This window comes from Pleurodeles waltl, chromosome 5 (genome assembly GCF_031143425.1).
Source record: "Pleurodeles waltl isolate 20211129_DDA chromosome 5, aPleWal1.hap1.20221129, whole genome shotgun sequence".
Taxonomy (NCBI): Eukaryota; Metazoa; Chordata; class Amphibia; order Caudata; family Salamandridae; genus Pleurodeles; species Pleurodeles waltl.
Window position 1 is genome coordinate 1,092,524,767 of NC_090444.1, and position 27,688 is coordinate 1,092,552,454.

Below are 27,688 nucleotides of genomic sequence, written 5' to 3' on the forward strand. Positions count from 1 at the left end.
CCGGGCCAAAGGTAAGTAGGTGATGAATCAATGTCCTCAGCCATATGTCTGTGTAAATGTGTATGTTGGCATCTGCCTTCCAGAAGCTTGTTTCTACAGTGCATAATGCGTGCTGGTTTCTGGCTGCAGTCTGTAATGTGAAGGTGTCCAACATACATGTGACAGGATTTACATTGTTCTTTAGATGCAGCTATAGATCCCTACTTTCCCTTGGTAAGTGGGTGTAGGAGGCTGGCCTGGCTTATAGTGGGTACCTGATGGTACTTACACCTTGTGCCAGGTCCAGTTATCCCTTATTAGTAGATTAGTAGTGTTCTAGCAGCTTAGGATAATAGAGGTAGCTAGAGCAGAGCAGCTTAGGCTGAACTAGGAGACATGCAAAGCTCCTACTATACCACTTATATCATATAGCTACTATATCATAAGAAAGACAATACTCAGAGATACTAAAAATAAAGGTACTTTATTTTAGTGACAATGTGCCAAAAATATCTCAGAGGATATACTCCCTTAGGAGGTAAGTAAAATACACAACATATACACACAAATCAAAATCAGGTAAGTAAAACAGTCAGAAAGTAGTGCAAACACTTTAGAATACAATAGGATGCAATAGGCCTAGGGGAAACACAAACCATATACTAAGAAATTGGAATGCGAACCACGAATGGACCCCTAGGCTAGTGTACTGTGTAGAGGGTCACTGGGAGTATAAGAAAACACTAAGGGTGTCCAAGATACCCCACTCCAAGACCCTGGAAAGTAGGAGTAAAGTACTACCATTTCCCCAGAAACACACTAAAGTCGTGATAGAGGATTTTGCAAAGGTCACGACAGGCTGCAAAGCACTGAATACAGATTCCTGGACCTGAGGACCTGCAAAGGAAGGGGACCAAGTCCAAGAGTCATGAAAGTGTCCTGGGGGGGGGGGCAGGAGCCCACTAAACCCCAGATGAAGGTGCAAAATGGCTGCCTTTGGATGGAAGAAGCTGAAGATTCTGCAACAACGAAAGGTGCTAGGAACTTCTCCTTCGTGCAGAAGATGTCCCACGGAGTGCTGGAGGATGCAGAGTTGTTTCTTTGGCAAAAGGCCTTGCTAGCTCCAAGAGTCGCGGTTGAAGAAAAAGGGTGCTGCCCGGGCCCAGGAAGGACCAGGGTGTCACCACTTGGGAGAGGAGACAGAGGAGGCCCTCAGCAACTTAGAGAGCCTACACACAAGAAGGTAGCACCCACAGAAGCACTTGAACATGGGTTCAAGAAGTCTCAACATGGCGGTCGTCTCAACACTGCAAAAGAGGGTCCAAGAAGCCGGAGATCAACTCAGGGAGCTGAGCATTTCAGGACAGAGTGCTGGGGAACTGGGTTTGCAGCTGTGCATGTAGGATTTCTTGGAAATGTGCACAGAAGCCCTAGGAGCTGAAGTTCACATGGTGTATATGGATTACTGTCTGGAGAGGGGAGGCAAGGACTTACCTCCTCCAAATTTGGACAGTTGGACCACTGGACAGTCTGGGTCACTTGGTTCCACCACCTGCATTCCAGGGGCCACGCTCGTCAGGATGAGAGGGGTCCCAGAGTACCGGTGACGCTGAAGTTTGGTGCCTGCTGAAGCAGGGGGGAGATTCCATCGACCCACAGGAGATTTCTTCATGGCTTCCAGTGCAGGATGAAGGCAGGCAACCCCCAAAGAACGCACCACTAGGAAACAGTCGAGAAAGCCGGCAGGATTAGGCGCTAAAATGTCGCTGGTGGTCTTCTTGCTACTTTGTTGTAGTTTTGCAAGTGTCCTGGAGCAGTCAGCGGTCGATACTTGGCAGAAGTCGAAGAGAGAGGTGCAGAGGAATTTGGTGAATTCTTGCAAGTCGTTATCTGAGAAAAAGGCCACTGGAGAGACCCTAAATAGCCCTCACAGGAGGATTGGCCACCTAGTCAGGTAAACACCTATCAGGAGGGGTCTCTGACATCACCTGCTGGCACTGGCCACTCAGACGCCTCCAGAGTGCCCTCACACCTCTGGATCCAAGATGTCAGAGGTCTGGGACACACTGGAGGAGCTCTGGGCACCACCCCTGGGGTGGTGATGGGCAGGGGAGTGGTCACTCCCATTTTCCTTTGTCCAGTTTTGCGCCAGAGCAGGGACTGGGGGTTCCCTGAACCGGTGTAGACTGGCTTATGCAAGGAGGGCACCATCTGTGCCCTTCAAAGCATTTCCAGGGGCTGGGAGAGGCTTCCCCCCCAGCCCTTAACACCTATTTCCAAAGGGAGAGGGTGTAACACCCTCTCTCAGAGGAAATTCTTTGTTCTGCCATCTTGGGACTGGGCTGCCCAGACCCCAGGAGGGCAGAACCCTGTCTCTGGAGTGGTAGCAGCGGAAGCTGCATCGAAAACCCCAGAGAGCTGGTTTGGCAGTACCCGGGGTCCATAGTGGAGCCCTGGGGATGCATGGGATTGGCACCCCAACACCAGATTTGGTATGGGGGACAATTCCATGATCATAGACATGTTACATGGCCATTTTTGGAGATACCATTGTGAAGCTACATATAGGTATTGACCTCTATGTAGTGCACGCGTGTAATGGCGTCTCTGCACTCACAAAGTCCGGGAAAATGGCCCTGAACTATGTGGGGGCACCTTTGCTGGTACAAGGGTTCCCTCACACTTTGAGGCATATTTATACTCTGCCTGTGCTAAATTTGTGTCAACATTTTTTATGCAAATTCGGCGCAAACCCTCCTCCATATTTATACTTTGACACCGACCCCGTGAATGCCAACATTCCACAGTGTGCGTCATTTTCTGGATGCGTGAAACCACCTTGCATTAATGACATGCAAGCTAGGCGTTCCTGTCCGAAAAATGACTTAAACACCGTGCGCCATATTTATCCTACAGCGCAAAAATCCTGCACGACCGGGAGGCGGTGTCGGAAAATGACGCACAGCCTGATTTGAATCAAAAAATAATGCCTGGGTCGGGGCAGGCGTTACAATGGGGCAAACACACCACTACTTAAGGAAAACACACAGTAGTAACATCAGAGCTCCAAAAGGAAGACATGGAAGTGCTATTCATCCAGCATGCATGAAGATGCAGAGCACAGGACCAACACCAGCAGCTTCCACCACACCAGCAGGGACCCCAAAAGCAACGAGGAAGGCAGGAGAGGATATTCAGGACCACGACAACCCTTCAGGGACTCAGGCAACAAGACATCATCCAGAGGTACAGACTCAGCTGGCAAGCCATTCAGCAGCTGCTGCGCAACATTGAGCCACAGTTGTCACCCAGCTTGCAGACACCCCACATCATTCCACCAGAGACAAAGCTGCTAGCTGTCCTCCACATGTTGGCAAGTGGCTCATTTCAAACCACTGGTGCCCTGGTTGCTGGGATCTCACAGCCCTCATTCTCTGCCTTCCTATCCAAGGTATTAGATGCCATCATCTCCCTCACACCCCACCACATCAGCTTCCTCTACACACAGCAGATGAAGCAGAAGACTAAACAGGGCTTCTACCAAATCAACGGTTTCCCACACGTGCTTGGTGCCATTGACTGCGCACATATATGCATTGTGCCACCTGCTTCAACTGATCATCTATACCACAACAAGAAGCACACACACTCCATCAATGTGCAGGCCATTGTCGATCACCGGAGATTGATCACCAACATCATGGCAAAGTATCCTGGGAGTGTACATGATTCATTCATCCTCCGCCACTGCACCATCAATCAACACTTCCAGGATGGACAATATTGCAATGGCCTACTTGTTGATAAGTATAGAAACCTACTTATATACACACAGCAACCCTATAGGACACCCAACACATACACCACTACATTGACACGTGACCAGGAAGACACTGAGGTTGTGACGCTGGTAGGCATGTTTGATATCCCCACCCAATTGGATACACACCTAGGGACAAATGACAGATGCAAATAACAACAGATGCCAGGCCCCAGACACAAGGGAACAATTTAAAACCACACAGTGACAATGAAATGGCCTTAACTGCCAGTACAACTTGGAAGATTAATGTTACAATATCACATCAATAACACTCAATCACATACCCTTCCAAACAATATGTACAGTGTAAAGGGTATGCAATGTGTTTCGCTGCAGGCATAAGACCATGACAAACATAGCATGATGATGATGACTCTAATGAAGGGACATGGAATCATAGAGGCTGTACCAATATCTCATATCACTCCTGGTCTGACATTGCCCACTACCAATAAGCAAGTGGACTGTGCTAAGAACACATATTGATGTGACAATATTGCAAAGTGCACATTCCAACACAGACGGTTTGAGACAATTACACATATACACAAAAGCTGGACAGGCATATGGACCTTCTGACACTTTAACCGTCAACCTCACAACCAAGTTAGCCAGCTGAACTGGACCAGGTTCAGTAGTGTAGGTACACATTTGAACATGAGTCAACTGAGTAAGGGCAGATAAATAGGTCTGCAGAGAACTTGTCACACATGAGATATTTGTGCATTGTCAATTGTCAACACGTCAGTGGTATGGAGATGTGTTGTACAATATCACATAGGCAAATCAAAGGGCCTCACTGATGTTTAACAAATTCTATTGCATATGTTAAATTGGATGGGATGTCCATGCCATACAGATGCAACCGTGTTACCACCACTGTGGAATTGATTCTGTGTATGGAAGTATCATGTCACCCCCAGTTCAGACACATGGACAACTCTTTCACACGACATAATGCATGGGAGTACACAATGTACTGCAAGTCTACAAAAATACTGCTGATATCCGGTCAATCAGCCAAACACCAGCTCAGATAATGAAGCATCCCAATGCCGATGGTACATCCTAGAAGCCTAGGATTCCACACAATAACACAAACACAGATGAGTCACAGACAACACAAGAGAACAACTGCCATGCAAAGTGATAATCATGGTGCAAGCTCCCTCAAATTGTTTCACTCAATTTCTCTTTCAGCTGAATGGGGTATGGGATCCAGCCATGGATCATGACCCCATTTGCAAACCCAAGCACAGCATCAGAGCGTGCCTATAATGAGGCCCATCGGAGGACACGCACCATAGTAGAGAGGACCTTTGGCATCCTGAAGTCAAGATTCAGGTGCCTCAACATCACCGGAGGCAGCCTCCTATACTCACCTGAAATGGTCTGCTAGATCATTTTGACCTGTGCCATCCTGCACAACATTTGTGTAAGGAGAAACATTCCCCTCTATGAAACAGACCCACAAATGCCTGAAGAAGAGGAAGAAGAGGATATTGTCTATCGACATGAGGGGGACCATTCAAACACTGCAGCAGGATGGCGTTGGAGACAACACATTGTTCAAAACTTTTTTTAACTCTAGTCACCATCACCACTGTCTTACCATATGTCATTAAACACCTATTCTAATTACTATATCATGGTCTGGGTAATCATTTATGCATCACATTATCCCTAGGATTCATAATCAGAGTTAAGCCTCATGGAGCATTGCAGATATATAGATTAGGATACTGAAAAATCCACAGCACATTTGATGGGTATGAATGTAGACCCAACTTCACACACACTGTAAATGACATATATCGGGTCCATTTCACATTTGAAGGTCAATATCAGAGGACCACAGCTATGGCACACATACATGTTGGCAACATGGTTAATTGCAGCATATGGCACACAGCTAAGACACCATCATTTATAAGGTAAAAAACTGTCTCATACATGAGGCAGTGGATTTGCTATTGCATTGGTAACAGAAATGTATGACCAGACCCTTGACAGCAGTAAGTGTGACATCAGCTATCTCTGCAAGGAGTATGTGTGACAAGAAGTCCATGTAAGCTGCAAATAAATAGCACGAGTCCCCCAGGTATGACTAGCATTACTCACAAGACATGCCCTGCACATGCCACCCCAGGTCATAAGTCCTGCGGCTGCCATGTTTTCAGTCTCCCCCCACCCTTCTCTAGGGGGCCCTGGAAATGGACTATTTGTACCCAGATAATCCTTCATCTACACACACCCAGACTCACATTCTGACGCCAGTGTGCTTCCCTCTTTAGTATGTCATGCCATAGTCATAGTTCATCTGTCTGCATGGACTTCTGGTCAGATAATGCACTGCCTGGTAGTCTGTAGGACCTGTAATCACCTGTCCATTGCTTCCCATGTGAAAGGTACTGTTGGCCCTTTGAACTTGATTCTCACCTACAGGACTTGTGAGAGACTGAAGCTGCACACACCTGTGAGCACTTCCATGCAGACCAGCCATTTGAACCTGCACTGCCCTTGCTGCTGCCTGGAACGGCATGGAAGCTGCCATAATATGTATATCCCTGTTATGCATTGCCGTATAAATCACTTGTGTAACACAGGCCTGGGTTACTGTGTAACGTTGCAGCACACAGGACAAATACAGTTTTCATTTTCCACAGTGTTGTTCCAGCTTTTCCCAGTTTCAGTCTGCTCACTGTGTATTTGCCTTGTTCATGTTAGTTCCTGACAGACCCTCCAACCTGTTAGCCTCATTGGTCCCTGTCTTTTTGTTACCATAAAGGTTCCATGTGGCTACTTTTGTCTCATAGTTGCTTTCTATGCCCTCACTTTCCTCCTGGGGTTTTGTGTCTAGTAGGTCTACAATGAATACTCAAATACATCGTATAGTGTAATCAGTTTACTTATCGTATCATGGGGTGGGACATGTCTTCAAATAGCCTAATCACGGCCCATCCCTTGTCTGGGTTTCATGTATGCATGAGTGACAGTGTACCATGGCTGTATGCATGGATTGGGTATGGTGCCTCCAGCACAACAAACAACGTTTGCTAATGTGCATGAAATGTCAAAACATGTTTGTGATCTGACGGTCCACACACTGATGCACATCGGCCCCAACCTATTGATGGCCTAATCACAGCCCATCCCTTTTCTGGGTTTCATGTATGCATGAGTGACAGTGTACCATGGCTGTATGCATGAATTGGGTATGGTGCCTCCAGCACAACAGACAACGTTTGCTAATGTGCATGAAATGTCAAAACATGTTTGTGACCTGACGGTCCACACACTGATTCACATCGGCCCCAACCTATTGATGTGGTTTGCGTGGTGAATAGCTGTGAGATCAATCAGCACAGAGGAACTGATGTTCCCGGTTGCAGTGGGAATTTTAGAGGCCACCCTGTGTGCAAATGTTGTTAGGAAACCTGCCAGTTTCAAATTACTGATCCATGAACTTTGTGAGCACACCAAGATTGCCCTGTTGTCAGTCTCATAAAACATCTGCAGTGCCATAGCTGGACTATCCCCATGTGTGTTCTCAATTCCTCTTTGGCTTTCGTTCAATTCAGCTGTGAAGGATACTTTGTTAATGCAGGGAATGGCTCCACAGACTCATGACTAGACCTGCACGTAACTGTGACAGCATGGACCCCAATAATGACACAGGGTACACATGGCCACACACTTGAACTGGACACCTTTGTGCAATTAACCACAGGAAATATGTGAACACATGCTGCTTGATCTGCTGGTCCTCCACTGCCACAAGAGAAACATAGGTCATTAATATGAGTGAAACTGTGGAGTGACATTACATTTTTGGATTGGTTTTGGGACTCTGTGTCAAACACTGCACATACATAGCATTTTCAAATGCCTGACTCATGGGTAGTATGCAAACAAGTGACCAGGAAGTGGTATCCAACATCCCAGTACATGTGATGGCTTAGTCTTGTAACATTGCCATAATCAACCATCCTCTATCTATCCTGTGCATGGTTTGTCATGGGAGCTGCTTTTGTCCCAAAATTCAGGGAAGTTCACACACCATTTGTTGCTACATGTGTGAAAAACACATTTCTTGACTAATTTCCACACTGAATAGCATCTGATGGCTATCCACATTGACAACACATGCATACAAGCACATTTATGAAAACACGTCTTGTGATGTTCACACAGAAGGCCAACTAAAATTGAAATAGCCAACTCACAGACATTGACACACAGGCAATGAGTTACTGTATTAAGGTGCATAGCCTTGCTATCCTCTATTGACGCACAACCTGCTCAAACTGGGTAATACCAATTTGTATTCCAAATGTTTGGGTATCTATTGCGTCAGTGAAGAGTGCAAGTCCAGTACAACAACTAGAGGATCATGGTCCACAGTAGTGTGATCTGCCACATGTGCCTAAACACTAGAATGCACACTGTAGGTGCAAACAGCCTATCTCTGTATAGTTACAGCTGTCATGTACTATACAAATGTGAGAAATGACCCAAACCCAGTAAAAGACATAAATTTTGACGCATACGTGTCAAAAAAGACACATATGCATCAAAAAACGCTACATATGCGTAGAAAAATGATGCTCACAGCCATGATACATCCATTGGCCCGAGCGGTAATTCCCACACTGTACCCCATGAAATTGGTTACCAATGCAAAATATTTGGAACTATGGATGCAGGGTAATTTCTAAGCATGTGAGTAAAAAAAAATGACGCACAGACTGTAAGCATCATAATATTTTGACGCATCATAATAAAAACGCACCGCATTTGAGGCAGGAAGTGATGTAATAGTATATCCTGTTTACAGAATTGGTACAGTGGGTGTACTTTCACTTTCACTTTGCAGTCTGTGATTTTTCTTGACTGTGTGGCTGTGTTTGGACTTGTCTCTGGGAATATTGTGAATTTGTCTCCTGTGTGCTCTTTATATTGTCTTTTGGTGTTTTGTAAGTGTCTGTGGTATCCCGTGTAAGTGTATTTTTGTCATTTCTGGTGCATAATTTTGTCTTTGTACTGTTGGGAGTCTGTTATGGGTATTGTTAGTTTGGGGATAGTTGGGCTGTTTTAGGGGTATTTTCATTTCATTTTCCTCTCCTCCTTTCCCTTCATTATCCTCTGTACACCTTAATTTTCTTATTATTTCAGTCATGTTGGGTAGGCGACATCTGGGGAGAATGGGTGAGTAGGAGCTGGGGAGATTCATTTGGCTGGTATGCCACTTCCTCCCATTTATGATCAAAGCAGGTGGCAGGAGGATACAGGGGTATCATACAGAGGCAAGGATGCTCCAGTGGTCAAAGGTCTTATACCATCTGTGACGCATCTACAACACACCGCGCAACGACCACCAACTAAAGCACCGCTGGGCTGACCTTGGTGCCAGAGAGCAAGGCCTGCTGGACCACCAGGGTATTGTGATTGGTGTCCCTGTTGGTGAGTACAATTCAGAGTAATGTGCACATTTAAATGCCCTGTAGTGACAGCAGCAGATTTGTTGATATGCTGCAGGCAATGTTTTTGGACATGTGGAATACAAGTTAAACATACAGTGGCCCTGAGTTATACAATAATTGCTACACATTACCGTCATTTATTGACGCAACAGCTGCACTAACTTACAAAACACAACTGGAGTCCGTAAATTAGTGCTGCCTTCACGTCAATAGATGATGCAAATGTGGCTCTAACATATGTTTTAGCCATGGTCTGTGAGTGTACTAGGAAAGAGATGTTTTTCACCAGATAATTCCAAGAATTAATGTGTTCCCCAATTATTTCTAATACAAGCCTGAACTGTATTCTGGCCCATACATACCAATTTCTTTATAACCTCAGGTAATATCTTAGGCTGATAGTTTGACTTAGTTGTGCCACAATTCAATTAGGAATGGATGCCAAAGTAATGCATACGGGTTCATACCTAATGTTAGGTGCTACTTTCCATAGCTGTAGCATATAAAATGAAGCAAATGATACAAATTGAGGGATAACAACTAACCATGGCCCTCTGTTCATTGTACCTGTGTGTTTTAAATTGGTCTTGGGCACAATAGCTGGAACAGAGCTAATACATTTCCCGTCTGTGTTACTCTATAGCCATGCACTTCTCATAAGTTATGGAATCATCATGGGATACCTGACGTTGGGGAATGCATGGTCACAATGTATTACATGCATGATGTTGTGCAAGGGACCCCTGACCAATTCCATCATACATATAAAGTTCCATAATACTTTGCTAGTTTTGTTTGGGACACCCCTGCTGATCTAGTGCAGCATATGTTCAATAATTAATTTCCCAGAATGGAGGCTAACACAGACATGTGTGTATGAAAATAAGATTATACATGCTTTCATAGTCAGTCACCTTACTGCCAGGTAACCATTCCTCCAAGGCCTTCCCTAAGCAGTCTACAAAGTCTGCCCAGTCTTGAGAGGACTCTTTTCTGGTATCTCTGAACTTTATCCTGTATTGTTCAGTGGTTAAGCCAAATCCATCTCAGAGTGCATCTTTCAAAACTTTGCAGTTGTTGGCATCACTCTGCCTGACAGTAAGGAGTCTGTCCCTTCCCTTGCCAGTGAAAGATAGCCACAAGATAGCAGCCCACTGCCTTTGAGGGACCAATTGTACCATACAGGTCATCTCAAGTGCAGAAAACTACTTGTTTATGTCATCCCCCACCTTCTAAGGGGGGACAATCTTATGCAGGTTTCTTGATTCTGTTTTTCTAACAGGATGACTATGAAGAATACTGCTGCCTCCACCAAGGGGAACTAACCCCAACTTCTGTCTTTCCCTCTCTACATCTAGAGACTCCCTGTCTAAGGCCCACTGCTGCTGTCTCAGCTTCAGTCTGGCCTCTTCCAACCTCAGCTTTCTGAGTACCCTGTTGTTATGCTATTAATTGTGTTTGACCAATGACTTTGTGTTTCACCACTGCGCATATTAGTTGCTCAATGTTCACCAGTAGCACATTACATGTTGTATTCAGTTTAGCTGCCTATTGGCTTTGACATGGCATTAGCCATTACATTCTGTATTCAGTTTAGCTGCCTATTGGCTTTGACCTGGCATTAGCCATTCCATGTTGTATTCAGTTTAGCTGCCTATTGGCTTTGACATGGCATTATACATTACATTCTGTATTCAGTTTAGCTGCCTATTGGCTTTGACATGACATTAGACTTTACATTTGATATTTAGGTTAGCTGTATATTGGCTTTAACGTGGGGTTAGACATTGCAGTTGAGACATTGCAGATGAGCTGTGTTTTTCCAAGCTGTGTTTTTCCACATGGTAGACCAAGCAGTGTTGTTCACACCAGACCTTAGCTGATAAGAGCACGTAGATTTTGTGTTTACCTCGCAATCCAGTCTGAGAGCTCAGGGCTCGGGAGAATTGGCCACTCTCCCAGGGTTCTTCAGTTCTCACACTGAGTTTGCTTTTAAGGATGACTCTGGGCTACAGCAGAGTAGATTGAATCTGCTCTGACTTCAGACAGGAGCTAGACATCAGTTGCCTGTCTCCCGTTTGGGTTGAGAATCTCTTTCTCGCAGTTGACCGGAGTCATCAACTTGCAGACCCCAGAAAGATGAAGCTGAGCTATAGGCTATACGGTGATGAATTTTGACTTTTATGTTTTGCTTTGAAGTTATGCTATAATATAATCACCTATATTTGCTGTGTACATTGCAACTGAGAATTAGTTTGATATATTTTGCTTTCATTGCTGCGACTACTTTTGAACGTGTGCTTCCAACCTACTAATTTCGTCTCTCAGGAACCTGGTGGTGGGGAATTAATAACAATAAATGTCTTCTTTAAACTCAGAAGTGCATTCCAGAGAGGTTCGGTTATGAGATAAGAGGGAAATCAGAACATTCAGTCATTAGTCGTCAGTCTGGGAGTCAAATTGGAGTTTCGAAGTGCGCTATTTAAAAGTGTAATTGTTTTTTGTTGTTTAGAGAATTACCGAAGCACGGCAGACCATGTTTGAAAATGCATGTGCAGTTAAACTGCCTTATGGTGCTGTGAGAAAGATGTTTTCTTGTTTATCAGGACTGGATGACTGCTGTGATAAAGCATTTTTAGAAAATGTGCCTTTTGAAAGAAATTATGTTCCTTTTGTTTTTGACAGAAGGGTTTGGATACTTTTATCTGCTTACAGAAAAATGCAGGAGAGATGTAGGCAGTTAGAACATGAAAATAAGAATTTACGTGAGCAAATTAGCCAGAACACATTAATGCAAGATAATGCTGAAATCTATAAAACTGCTGTTTTAGAAGAATCTGGCTTTTCCCATTCCAGTAATGAGGGGGTTAAGACAGCCTTGAGCCAGTCTGAGCCTCTGTGTGAGCAGAGCATAGAGCAAAACACCCCGCATTTCTTAACTGATAATACTGAGAACAGAGCTCAGAATGTTATTTACAGACCGCTTCTGCAAAGAAAAATTAATTCGGACATGGCAGAGGTACCGTCCCAAAATGTGCAGTTACTGGCACAAGTAAAACAAAAGATTTTAGAGTTTCTTACTGTTTGCACTACACCGAGTTTCATTAGCTTGTTTGATTTTTGGAAACTGTATAGGCCTCATCTGAGTGAAATCTTAACACTTTGGTAGAAAGTACATAGGAAAAAATATAAGCAGCTGCGCACTTTTAATTTGGCAAATGAAATAATTCAGACTTTAGGTTTCTGCGCAGTGCAAGAGGGAAACACTGATTTACATGTAAATCAGGAACATGGGAAGACAAGAATGCCCCTGGAACTTTGGAGTAAGCTTTTGAATAATGTAATTCTGAAAAATGATATATCAAGCATGCAGTGGGTGATGAATTCACCTAAATCTCACAGTTTAGGACAGGCACAGGAGGCTAGTATCATACACTTGATCTGGTACATGCAAGACAGGGCTAGAGTCACTGCAGCCCTACATGAACAGGTGTCACAAGCCCCTTTTCAGGATGTGGAGAGGGTGCAGGGAGTACCACAGGTAAAAGAGTCACCAGTGAAATTGAGTGCACCATTTGAATTAGTGTCCCCTGAGGATAAAAAGCATGTTTGTTTGACTAATGATTCATTGACTAAAAAGTTGTTTTCTAGCACAGGAGAAGGAACAGCGTTGTACAATGTGTGTCAGACTTTAAAGCAAGAGCTGTTTGAGATGTGTCATTTTTACACTGATTCTTGGTTCACTGCCAATGGTTTAGCTGCTTGGTTTTCCACATGGCTTGTACATAACTGGTTCAATTCCCTTGCAGATGTTAAAGAGAAAAATTCAGAGTCGGAAGTGTCCACCCAGAATTCTGACTTAGTGGGGATGGCTAAGTGGGTGCAACAGAAATGTGGACATCTGGGAGAAAAAGCCACTTACAGGTGGGCAGAGATGAGAGAGATGCACATTCCCCTAGATTTGATAAAAAAACTGTGCAGCACGCACAAGAGCAATCTGTCCCACAAGCAGTCACAGAGCAGTTGGAGAGAGGAAAGTTACCAGGACAGATATGGCAAATTGATCAGGTTTTAGGGGGAGTGATTGCTGCAGATTACCAAGGAGAAATTAAAATTATATTGATAACTGGAAAAGAATCTGATTCATTCATACAAATTGGAGACAGAATGGCCCAACTTGTCAAAAGTGCAGTGAATGGAGGTTTGGTAAAGAAGGAGTCTGCCCCAGCCCTTCTGACAGTGCAAGGAAAGGGAAGCTGTGGTGGAGCAGATAAAAACCTCAGTGCTGAGGTGTGAGTTGAAGCCCTAAGGCACCCTCCAGAACCTGCAGAATTTATAACAAAGGGCCCCAAAAACGTCCTGCTGATTATAAAAAACGGAAAAGGACGAGGAAGGGCACATTTCAGATGACAAATGTTATTTGCAAGAAAAGTCATACTTTTTTATTTTGCAGATCCTACCACGTTTCGCCACTGACGATGAGTGTGCTGTGTGGTCTCCGTTCGGGTGTGTGCGTGTGGGGTTGGGGAAGGGACCGAACCCCCAACCTGAACCTGATTTATTAAAGTACAAACCCCATGGATCCCTTTTGCGCAAATGGCGCCTTCAGTTCAAGTTCAACTTGTTTGATTACATTCTTCCACTGGAACTAAGCAACCTTAACAGTTAACTGTCTGTGTTTTTTCGTGTGGAACTCTGACTTTCGCCAGCAAACCTTTCAGGTGGACCGTGCACCTTTACATGATTAGAACTCATGCTACATCAAATTGCTATTTTAGAGACACTATTATCTCAATCAGAGTTTATAAGTTTCAGTCTTTTCTGTGTAGATGTATCTTATGTGAAAGGTTATGAGATCAATATGTTAATCCACTTCCATTGCTTTACAGTGATTGCTTTGATCATTCAAATCTGATTTGCTGATATTGTTTTTTTGTGTTGATGTTTTTGTTTTTGTTTTTGTTTGAAATAAGAGGTATGAAACAAAAATTCATTGGTCATAGGGTGGAATGTGATGCTATTAATTGTGTTTGACCAATGACTTTGTGTTTCACCACTGCGCATATTAGTTGCTCAATGTTCACCAGTAGCACATTACATGTTGTATTCAGTTTAGCTGCCTATTGGCTTTGACATGGCATTAGCCATTACATTCTGTATTCAGTTTAGCTGCCTATTGGCTTTGACATGGCATTAGCCATTACATTTTGTATTCAGTTTAGCTGCCTATTGGCTTTGACATGGCATTAGACATTACATTCTGTATTCAGTTTAGCTGCCTATTGGCTTTGACATGACATTAGACTTTACATTTGATATTTAGGTTAGCTGCCTATTGGCTTTAACGTGGGGTTAGACATTGCAGTTGAGACTTTGGAGATGAGCTGTGTTTTTCCAAGCTGTGTTTTTCCACATGGTAGACCAAGCGGTGTTGTTCACACCAGACCTTAGCTGATAAGAGCACGTAGATTTTGTGTTTACCTCGCAATCCAGTCTGGGAGCTCGGGGGCTCGGGAGAATTGGCCACTCTCCAGGGTTCTTCGGTTCTCACACTGAGTTTGCTTTTAAGGATGACTCTGGGCTACAGCAGAGTAGATTGAATCTGCTTTGACTTCAGACAGGAGCTAGACGTCAGTTGCCTGTCTCCCGTTTGGGTAGAGAATCTCTTTCTCGCAGTTGACCGGAATCATCAACTTGCAGACCCCAGAAAGATGAAGCTGAGCTATAGGCCCTAAGGTGATGAATTTTGACTTTTATGCTTTGCTTTGAAGTTATGCTATAATATAATCACCTATATTTGCTGTGTACATTGCAACTGAGAAGTACTTTGATATATTTTGCTTTCATTGCTGCGACTACTTTGAATGTGTGCCTCCAATCTACTAATTTCGTCTCTCAGGAACCTCGTGGTGGGGAATTAATAACAATAAATGTCTTCTTTAAACTCAGAAGTGCATTCCAGTGAGGTTCTGTAAGCTCGGTTGTGAGATAAGGGCAGGAAAGCAGAACACCTGTCTAGGGTATTATCCTCAGGGTGGGAGGCATGGGAATTCTCTGACACAGAGGTAATCTGGAAATGGGCAGAAGTGGACCTATCGCTAACTACCTGAACTCTGGTTACCTGGCCTTTTGGAGTGAAAGGTGCCCTACTGATGTGTGACCCCCTCCCACAACCAGCTTCACTAGATGGCCTGTTAACTGAAAGGTCTTTGGAAGTACCCTCCCCAAGAGTCCTCAGGGACCTCCACTGGAACTATCTGGGTACCCTCCTTCTCTACCTCCAGATTCTGGGTTTGACCAGACTGGTTCTGGTCACTTTCAAGGAGAAGGCTAAGGAGAACATCTTTGGTAGGGTTCTTACCAATCCCTAAGCTCCTGTCTATACAGAGACCCCTCAAACTTTTAAAGTTTAAATTGTCATAAGTTGACTGCACAACTTTGGGAGTGGCCTATACTACAGACATAGTTGTAAGAAAGAGTTTAGGAGAGAGAGAAAAAAAGTTTAGAAAACTTTAAAGAAAAGAGAAAAACGTATTCAAACTTTTCTGAAACTTTTTAGAAAGCTTTTAGAAAGAGAGTTAGACTGTTTAGGTTAACTGTGTATATTTCTAAGTATTTAGAATATGGTTTTCCCATGAAAAGCACCAATGACAAAGTGCTAAAGCAGTTACAAGTACTTATCCCACCGCTGTACCACCAATGTAGGAGACTGGCCCGGCTTATAGTGGGTACCTGATGGTACTTACACCTTGTGCCAGGTCCATTTATCCCTTATTAGTAGATTAGTAGTGTTCTAGCAGCTTAGGCTGATAGAGGTAGCAATAGCAGAGCAGCTTAGGCTGAACTAGGAGACATGCAAAGCTCCAACTATACCACTTATATCATATAGGTACTATATCATAAGAAAGACAATACTCAGAGTTACTAAAAATAAAGGTACTTTATTTTAGTGACAATGTGCTAAACATATCTCAGAGGATATACTCCCTTAGGAGGTAAGTAAAATACACAAAATATACACACATACGAAAATCAGGTATGTAAAACAGTCAGAAGGTAGTGCAATCACTGTAGAATACAATAGGATGCAATAGGCATAGGGGCAACACAAACCATATACTAAGAAAGTGGAATGCGAACCACAAATGGACCCCCAGGCTAGTGTAGTGTGTAGAGGGTAGCTAGGAGTGTAAGAAAACACTAAGGGTGTCCAAGATACCCCACCCCAAGACCCTGGAAAGTAGGAGTAAAATACTACTATTTCCCCAGAAACACACTAAAGACGTGATAGAGGATTTTGCAAAGGCCACAACAGACTGCAAAGCACTGAGGACGGATTCCTGGACCTGAGGATCTGCAAAGGAAGGTGACCAACTCCAAGAGTCGTGAAAGTGTCAGGGGGGGCAGGAGCCCACTAAACCCCGGATGAAGGTGCAATATGGCTGCCTCTGGATGGAAGAAGCTGAAGATTCTGCAACAACAAAAGATGCTAGGAACTTCTCCTTCATGCAAAAGATGTCCCACGGAGTGCTGGAGGATGCAGAGTTGTTTTTTTGGTAAAAGACCACAAACAAGCCGTGCTAGCTGCAAGAGTCACAGTTGAAGAAAAAGGGTGCTGCCCGGGCCCAGGAAGGACCAGAATGTCGCCACTTGGGAGAGATGACAGAGGGGACCCTCAGCAATGTAGAGAGCCCATGCACAATAAGGTAGCACCCACAGAAGCACTTGAACATAGGTTCAAGATGTCTGAACACGGCAGTCATCTCAACACTGCAAAAGAGGGTCCCACGAAGCTGGAGATCGACTCAGGGAGATGAGCATTACAGGACAGAGTGCTGGGGACCTGGGCTTGGCTGTGCACAAAGGATTTCTTGGAAATGTGCACAGAAGCCCTAGTAGCTGCAGTTCACGTGGTGCACAGGATTACTGTCTGGAGAGGGGAGGCAAGGACTTACCTCCTCCAAATTTGGACAGTTGAACCACTGGACAGTCTGGGTCACTTGGGTCCACCACCTGTGTTCCAGGGGCCACGCTCGACAGGCTGAGAGGGGTCCCAGAGTACCGGTGATGCTGAGGTTTGGTGCCTGCTGAAGCAGGGGGAAAATACTGCCGACCCACTGGAGATTTCTTTGTGGTTTCCAGTGCAGGATGAAGGCAGGCAGCCCCCAAAGCATGCACCACCAGGAAACAGTTTAGAAAGCCGGCAGGATTAGGCGCTACAATGTCACTGGTAGTCTTCTTGCTACTTTGTTGCAGTTTTGCAGGTGTCCTGGAGCAGTCAGCAGTCGATCCTTGGCAGAAGTCGAAGAGAGAGATGCAGAGGAACTCTGGTGAATTCTTGCAAGTCGTTATCTGAGGAAAAGCCCACTGGAGAGACACTAAATAGCCCTCAAAGGAGGATTGGCCACCTAGTCAGGTAAGCACCTATCAGGACGGGTCTCTGACGTCACCTGCTGGCACTGGACAATCAGAGGCCTCCAGAGTTCCCTCACATCTCTGGATCCAAGATGGCAGAGGTCTGGGACACACTGGAGGAGCTCTGGGCACCACCCCTGGGGTGGTGATGGACAGGGGAGTGGTCACTCCCCTTTCCTTTGTCCAGTTTCACGCCAGAGCAGGGACTGGGTGTTCCCTGAACCTGTGTAGACTGGCTTATGCAAGGAGGGCACCATCCGTGCCCTTCAAAGCATTTCCAGAGCCTGGGAGAGGCTACCCCTCCCTAGCCCTTAACACCTATTTCCAAAGGGAGAGGGTGTAACGCCCTCTCTCAGAGGAAATTCTTTGTTCTGCCTTTGTGGGACTGGGCTTCCCAGACCCCAGGAGGGCAGAACCCTGTCTGTGGAGTGGCAGCAGCGGTAGCTGCAGAGAAAATCCCAGAGAGCTGGTTTGGCAGTACCCGGGGTCCATATTGGAGCCCCGAGGATGCATGGGATTGGCAACCCAATACCAGATTTGGCATGGGGGGACAATTCCATGATCTTAGACATGTTATATGGCCATATCCGGAATTGGCCATTGTGAAGCTACATATAGGTATTGACCTATATGTAGTGCAAGCGTGTAATGGCGTCTCCGCACTCATAAAGTCAGGGGAAATGGCTCTCAAATATGTGGGGGCACCTTTGCTAGTGCAAGGGTGCCCTCACACTTAGTAACTTTGCACCTAACCTTCAGCAAGTGAAAGTTAGACATATAGGTGACTTATAAGTTACTTAAGTGCTGTGAAAATGGCTGTGAAATAACATGTGCGTTATTTCACTCAGGCTGCAGTGGCAGTCCTGTGTAAAGGTTTGTCTGAGCTCCCCATGGGTGGCAAAAGAAATGCTGCAGCCCATAGCGATCTCTTGAAACCCCAATACCCTGGGTACCTAAGTACCATATACTAGGGAATTATAAGGGTGTTCCAGTGTGCCAATTTAAATTGGAAAAGTGGTCACTAGCCTATAGTGACACATTTAAAGGTAGAGAGAGCATAGGCACTGAGTTTCTGGTTAACAGAGCCTCAGTGACACAGTTAGTCACTACACAGGTACACACATTCAGGCCGCAAACTATGAGCACTGGGGTCCTGGCTAGATTATATGCCTTCACTGTAGTAAATATTCATTGCGTCTACATGTCAGCTTGTGTCCCTTTCTCTTTAGGAAACATTTGTAAGCTGCAGGTTCATGCATGAGCTACCTATGTAGATGGGATGATGTCTGTATTCCCTCACATATAGGTGTGTGGCAAACTGTTTGTGGAATAGTACATATGCAATGGGGTTACATTTCAGGTCTTGCCACATACAGGAGTGTGTCACCATTGTGTATTGTCTGACACAATCCCTCATGCGTCATAGTATGCAATTTGGCATGTACAACTGCAAGAACAATGAGGGACATGACAGGCAGGCCTAGAGTTTAGAGCCACAATGTGAATAGCTATGACCTTGATGTTGCATTAGGTAGAAAAAGACACTGCTCATGTGTAAGGTATGTGTCCTGACTGTTGGCATGCATCATTGAGTGACTTGCTGTTATGTTTTAGACACATGTTTGGGTACTGGCATTCATCTACAGACAGACATCTGGGTTTGCATCATCAAGATGAGGACAGTGATAGAGATTCCCATTGGGCAACACGTTGAGGGCCTTCCACAAGTCCTTGTAAGTTCTGAGTCTCTCCACCATGTAAAGGACTAATGGCTTCTGCTGATGCACTCAGATAATGTCATTGTGAGGGATGCCAGACTTTAGTGGTGATTACCCTGGGGCTTGCTGATTATTTGTGTTGTGTATTTCGGGGGAATATCTTCCTGACATATTGGACACAATGTCTACAGTATTCATTTCTATGCCATATGTTTGAGCTGTCTGAGTAACTTCATTAATATCTTCTTGACTCTATTGGGACAAATATCACTTTGTGAAGTGTACATTGTTGATATGTTTCCTGTGTGACTTGGGTATGTCCATGTCACCTTCTCTAGGCTATTGTACTTTTCTCATCAACATGGCTGAATTTTGGAGCATCATTGTTGGGTCATTATGTATGTGACAAATAGATGTGTTCATGACCTTGTGTGGGATCTGTTGAAATGGACTTTGCATTGGCCTATTATTGCATGCCAACAGGTGACTGAGGTCTGCTCCACTGGGCAAAGCTTTGAGGGTGATGAGGTCTCCTAATTGTTGAATGATTATTGTGATTGCACAAATTCAGCCATGCATTTGTAATTGTCTGAGATCCAAAATTTTCCTGTGGGCAACTGTTAATAATTCAGATGACATGACTGCATATGGTAAAGCAGATGTATGGGTCACTTAGGTGGAGTTTACTGCTGGCATCTACTTGACATAATGGTAATGTTTGCTAATCAGAGCTGCCATTCAAGTTTGATCAGGGACATGTGTTGACCTATTCCTTCTTGTCTTGGCAGCATCAGAACAGGCATGAGGAGGAGATGGGGCAGAGCCAAGTGGGGAAGCATCTGGCACGGGACCTCAGGTCAAGACATCACTGACACAGGGGGACCCTTGGCCTAAAGTGCAAGGGGAGTGCTACGGGGGGCTGGATCTACAGCCTCAACATCATCACATCCCCTTGTACCATCCTTGCCAACCACCCCGTTCTATCATTCTATCACTACCCTCCTTGTTGTTCCCCACCAAGTTGGCCATGCCTGCTCACCTAAGAGGGTGGGCATCTCCTTCACCACAGGCACCTCTGCCCCAGCCCCTGTTACCCCTGCTGCCCTCAGTGAGGAGGAGGCTATTGACCTCCCAAGAATGATCTCTGTGGGTCAGGCGCCGTTGTGAATGCCATTTATGCATTGGCCGCCCAACTCCAAGAAACCAATACATTCCTGGAAGGCATTTGAGGTGCAATAGCGGGCCTACAGAGATCTTTTCAGGCTCTGGCCTTCTCACTACCTGAAGCCAGTCACCCCCCAACTTCAGTCCCCTCTCCAAATCCCTCAACCCAATCCAAATCCCCTTTCCCCTACCTACCCAAAGCACACAGACAGATCCACAGGAATCTACATCAACAGCCAAGAAAAGCACACACAAACACATGTACCACAAAAGACACTGGCATACACACAAACAACAGCCACCCACAGACACAACAACCATCAAAACTTCCCTTGACACCTCCACCACCCCTAGCATCACAGACACAGCATCCAGCATACCCACAGGCACCACGCCAACAGTCAGTGACACACCTACCACACCCATCATACCTCCAGACACCACCCCAGCAGACCCTCAGACATCCACCACAAACACAACACTTACAGACACCACAACTACAGACACATAGATATCCAACACATCCAGCCAAACTGCAGTCACCAACCGAACAGACCCCTCACATCCACCACGCCATCCCTGGCATCTCCACCTCCTATATCCCCAAAACACACAAATGCACTCATTCTCCCACCCAACAGACACCCACCACCCACAAGCATACCTCCCAGAAGCACATACCCACAACATCCACACCAACACAGCCTACAACCACTCCTTCAACCTCGAAATTCTGACCATCTTCTGATTACCGTCCCTGTGTCCCTTGTTTGACCTGGACTTTTACCATGTTGCCTCTACCTCAAAGCCAAGAAGTCCTCACTCAGCTCCTAGCCAATCCCTTCAACTAGGGCCTCTTCTGCCCCACCCAAGAAGCAGCCCACCCCTCCCAAAAAGAAGACTACCCCTCCCAAGCCAAAACCCCCCTCTGAGATCTGACCCCCAACCCTCATCCCCCAGATAATCCCTGAGGTGCCTGCCTGCCCCCTTGATGCCCCTTCCTATGGAGGCTCCCTGGCAGTTTAGGAGTCAAGTCTGTGCACAGTGTTGTGCATGAACATTTTACATTTTCTTAAAAATAAGCCCAAACTGTTGTTTTGTTGGGTACACCTTTGTCCCACAATTCCTTTTCAACCTTTATGTTGTTCCTGAGTGAGTTGTGTTTTGTGCATAGAGCTGTATCTGTTCAGCCTGCTTGCTGATCCATATGCTGTTGTTTGTAGTATGTGACTTAGTGAGCAGTGCTGGAGTCCCCCAAGACAAGGGTATATATTGTATGTATGGATTTGTGAGTGTGAATTAAATGGTGGAGTGGACGATGGTGCTACAATCCATTTTTAAGGTTAATGATACAGGTAGATGTGTGGTCTTATGGTTTGTAGGGCCCATGGCGGCGTTGATTTGGTGGTCCTTAGATGAGCAGGAGTGGCGTCAGGATGTGTGTGATGGGCTCCATGGCAGCATCAGACTTGTAAGGCTGTCTGCAGTTGAGTGTCTCCCTTTATACTGTCCGTTTCCACCTGCCGAGGTGGGGTTGTTGGACCGCCACAGTCACATTGGCGGTGTGCAACCTTGTAATATGTCTGGCGGAAACACAGACTTCACCAGCCTGTTTGTGCTTCCTCGTGATCGTAGCCATCTGTGCTGCCTGGCAGTTCTGGGGGGACTGCGGCGGTCTTTGCTCCATAAGCCTGCATCACTTGTAATATGGTGGTCCGACCGTCATCCTAACGGGGGTCAGATTGCCACCACTGCCATGGCAGTCCAGGGACCACCAAACTCTTAATGAGGCCCTAAGCAATTACACTGCTCTGCACACAGAGACTACTAGAAATCCACACCATTGAAAAATCTATATGAATATTGTAAATATTGGGTACATTCTGCATAGGTTTTGCTATATCTAGAATAATCACTTTCAATTCTGCTGCATTTGTTCAGCATGAGTCTTAGTGCAGATAATACAAGAGCAGAACCATTTGTCTTCACAGACATAGGCCCTCATTCTCACTCTGGCAGTCTACTGACCACCAGGGCCATGGTGGCGGTTTCACCACCAACAGGCTGGTGGCGAAGACCACCACATTATGAGTGTGGCATTTGGCCTTTGCCAACCCTCCACCTCTCCGCTCATACCGACAGGGAGGTCAGACACGCTGGGCTGGAGATGAGCATCTCTGACCCAGCGGTCCACAGAAGACTGCCGGCGGTATTAGGAGCCGCCTTTCTACCAGGGTTTCCATTGCAGTAGCACCGTCACGAAAACACTGGCAGAAAGGCTACTGGTGACAGGGAATCCCTTCCTTGTCACCGGCAGATGACTCCCTCACCCTGCCATGCCCCCAAACTCCCTCCCCCCACTGCCCAACCCCCCAGGTAGATCGCCCACTGCCCTCACCCCCTACCTCCTGCCTCGTCCAGGTAGATCACCCCCAAACTCCCTCCCTGCATACATGCACACAGACACTCACATGCACTCCGCAAACACTTATGCACCAACACTGACATACTCACATTCACTCACATGCATCCATCAACACATTCACTCACATGCATCCATACACACATTCACCACAACACTCATAGTCGCATTCACCACAACACTCACATTCACACACGCATACACACTTACATTCATACACGCACCCACTTCTACATGCACACACACACATACAAACACACCCATAGAAACACCCATGCATACATTCATACACACATACGTGCACACACGCGAACAGCACCCACTCAGACATGCACACACAACACCCCACACCCTCCCCTATCGGACCCCCGACTTACCTTGTCTGACGAGGAGGTCGTCCGGTAGGGAATGGGCGCTTCCACCTCCGTCAGTGCCCCACCAGCAGGACACCACAAGGCCGTATTATTGCACATAATACGGCAGGCGGAGTGCTTCTGGTGGGGCGGGCCGGTGATGGAACCGCCCCAGCACCTCTGCCCGCCAGCATGACTACTGCTGGATTTCCCTCCAAACTGTGGTGGAAATCCAGCAGTACCCGTAATATGGTGGGCAAAAGACCTGCAGTACTGGTGGTCTTCTGGCGCCCATGGCTTTGGTGGTCTTTAAGAAAGACCGCCAAAGTCATAATGAGGGCCATACTCTCCATGATACATTGGGTCTTTACTCTTGTTCATTTGGTGAAAGTCATCCATGTCTGTAACAGGTCGAGTGAAAAGTAATCCACTTTTGAGGCGAAATTCAATATGGATTAGTCTCAAATATGGGATGTGGAAAAAAACATTCCAAGAAAAATTATAATACACCAGTCTTCAAAAGATGTGAAAATAATTAAAGATTTTTATTAGAAAAATGGGGCCTAATTTGTGACCGTTTAGAATCCTTTAGACGATTTACTATTGATATTTCCAAAATCGAGCAGCAATGCATGAAAAAGTGAATGAGTGAATAAATAAAGGAGTTACTGATCTAACTAATTAATAGATTTATTGTCAAGGCACAAATTATTTGGACAAACTATTTTTCAAAGATTCCTAAGTTTCTTAGAGGACTCAGTTATAATATTGAAATCAAAACACACTAGGAATTTACAAGAAATGAGTACTCCAAGTGCTAATTTATTTTTATATTACATTAGAAGACCAAGGAAGAGAAAGGGAAACCTACAGCTTGGTAGAATAGAAGTCCATTGCAGAGTAGTAGAAACCTACAATATGGTTTATAAAATGATAACAAAAGGCCTTTTTAGCTCAGGTCACCTGCAAGTCATGGTGATCTCTATTCTTGGTAAGCCATCCCTGTTACCCTGTAATTTTTTAACAGCCCCTAAACTTCCATATAATTGTGAAATTATTGACCCTGAAGGCTTAGATAAAGAGATTTTTTGGTCAAATCTATTTACTAAACTAGGGTCTGTGTTATCGAGTATGCCATTATATGGAAGTTAGAGTTATCCTGGTCTTATAATCACTGTTTATTTTTCACTTGTAAACCTCACAGTATGCATAGTTAAAACTTAACATAAAAAATATCCTTTTCTGCATTTCATTAATTCTGCATCATCCAAAAGTATCTCATTCTGGTATAATTTAACAGTGCTCTTGTTGGTATGTGTAACCTGAGAGATAATTTAGCAGACAGTGGTCAGTTGAAATGACCTATCCTAACCCACAATGGACAGTCACATTTTATAAATTTTGTTAATTTTATATGTTTGCTTTCTATTTAAGGCAGAGCATTTTGCCAGGACCAAATGCCTGTTTTGAAGGGGTGCAAAATGACAAACGTTTGAATGTAAGACTTCAGTTGCTGAATAACTGTATTATTTCATGACTTCATGAAAGAATATTTCCCTGTTGGTCAGTGTTTCCTTCATTACAGCTTATACATTAAACCCCCACTAAGTTTCTCTTAATGCCCTGCTTGCAACGTTATTGTAGGAGGCTGCCTGGTTTGTAGTGGGTACCTTGGATACTTACACACTGGAAATGCTATAATATATGTCTAAGTGGTATTGTCTAACCTATGAGGGGTAACATAGGCATGTTTGGTATGGTTGTAATGGTAGTGAGAAATGCTGCTTACTGGTGTAGGTAGATTGTTTTATTACCATTATAGAATTGTCACTTTTTGAAAGTGGGCATTTCTCTGTGCTTAAGACTCTGGTGTTTTGCAGCTTGACTCCACTCCATGTCTGGGGCAGAGTGACAGGTAGGCTTTGTGCATACCTTTCAGACAGCCTGTACGCGGGGAGTGTGGAGGTGTCACAAAGGTGCATCTGCATATTGAGTAGTCTTTCTTGGCTGGGAGAAGGAGAGGCGGGCACACCTGCCTTTGTAAAGCCTGTGCCCTGGCTCACACAAAGGGCTGTTTACCCTCCCCTGATGTCTAGAGCCAGTGCTGGAGGAGAAAGGGGACACTCCTGGAACCTGTTAGTACTGGTTAGAACCCTTTCTCATCCTTTTGTGGAGGCTGCGGAAAAATGAGTATAAGTACAGGGGGTTTTCCCCCTACATTTTTATACACTAATGGACTGAACTGGACACCGGAGGAACCCGAAAGGAACCACCTTGAGACTGCCCTGCAGCTGTGCTGACCTGTGACATGTTAGGTCACTAAGAAGGGGTGCCACTCCCTGCTTTGACCACCTTGTGCTGACCTGCTTGCTGGGGCCCTGCAGCCCTGTGCCCCCATATGTTGTCCCCAGAGGCTGGGTGGTGAATTCTCCCCCCTGCCTCACAGTGATCTTGGGACTGGATTACCTGCTGGGTGCTGGTGGAGTGCCCTTGGTCCTAGCTTAGCTCGTAGGGAGTGCTGCCGAGTGTTTACGCATAGTGCCTGGTGAGCGCTTAGTGTTGCTCGAGATAGTGCATGATGATCGCTTGGTCTGTGCTGGCTACCCCTGACCACAGGACAAGAAAGGTGGCTCACCCCGCCAGGCAGCATTATCGAAGTGGGAGAAGTGCTGTCTCCTAAAATGGAGGAGGCAGGATCTGCCCCACCGAGTGCCTCCTTGCTGAGGGCAGCAGCCCCGACCAGGTCTGCTACGTGGGGGAGCCCAAGGAGGGTTTTCCTCACCAGTCTGCAACGAGGTGGCCCCTCCCTGAGAAGTACTTTCTTTGGCCACTAGGGCTATGATTTTCGTTCTAGGTCATTTTCCCCTCATTATGTTGTTTTACCCACTATTGGCAACATAGGGATCTTTCTATGCAGTTAGGGCACAGGAGCCGGCAGGAACTGCCCACCCCCATAGCCACATTGCTGCATTTTCTGGTGGTAGCAACCCCCCCATATGGAGAGTGGGGTCGTTACCCTATTCACCGGGAAAGTACTGCATTACATGTAATTGTAATGAAGGTGTCTCTAGGCCCCTCGATTGACATGAGGTTTCTGTATTCCTGGTAATAGGAGCCCATGAGCTCTTTGGTGGACACAGTGCTCTTCAAAATACAGAATTCCCTCTAGTAGGAGCACATGAGCTCCAGCACCGCAAGTTAGAGTCTGGTGTTTACCGCCCCTCATGTGATTAAAGTGCAGGTGCATTTCTGATGTGTTTTTGCATCTCTGGCGAAATGTTTATTTTGACCTGTGCACTTTTTGTGGTAATGACAACCTGACTATTGCTTGTGTTTCAGAATGCCAGCTACCTATGTTTTATCTGACTACTGCCTGCTTTTGCAGAGTAATAGTAACCTCTGTGATGTTCTGACAACTATTTGTGTATCAGTGTATTACCGATACATGTATTGTTTGGTATAATGATGTTTTATGCAATATATTTTATTTTTATATAACCTGGTGTTGTGGGTCTTTTGTGGTGTATTGTGTCACAGGTATTGTGTGTGTTGTGCAGATGCTTTACACATTGCCTCTGGGATAAGCCTGACTTCTCGTGCCAAGCTACAAAGGGGGTGAGCGGAGGTTATTTTGGGTGTGTAACTACTTCACCCTGACTAGAGTGGTGGGTTCTGCCTGGCTTAGCTGCATAGCCTCGCCAACCAGGAACCCCATTTCTAATACTCGTTCTATACAAATGAAGTCCAATGCACTTTTATTGTGCCTACAGCACAGAAAGGTGCCTTCCTCTCCTTGACCACCTGCATGGCCTTCTGGTCAATGAGGTTTTTAGTCAGCTTTCCAAACTCTAATTGACCTGGATATAGATCATTTACAAATGTTTGTTAATTGTAAGGTGTTGGGTATATATTAGGCAGCACTAATTTCAGAAGTTACATAGTATCACCCAAACAAATTCTGTTTTAATGCTACATAGCATCACCCAAAGAAATTCTGTTTTAATGCTTCAACATTTATGCTTGGCTAAGCAGAAAATATTGCTCATCCATATGCTAGTTTGTGCTTTGTTGCCATTGTCCAAGTGCGATTTTGCTTTGGAAAACACTTGATCGATTCTGAACTCCCTCATGTTTTTTATTATTATTGGACATTTGTGTGTAATATAAATAAGGCTAGAAATGTGATTTAGAGGGTCAACATTTAAAGAGCAGACGCAAGGGGAAAGCAATCTGGGGTTGTTTGACAGAATAGCTGAATCAAGATGAAACAATCTGAATGGCTGTCTTTGCAGCTATAGCTATTTTTTGTGAGTGGCTTTACTCATCACTTT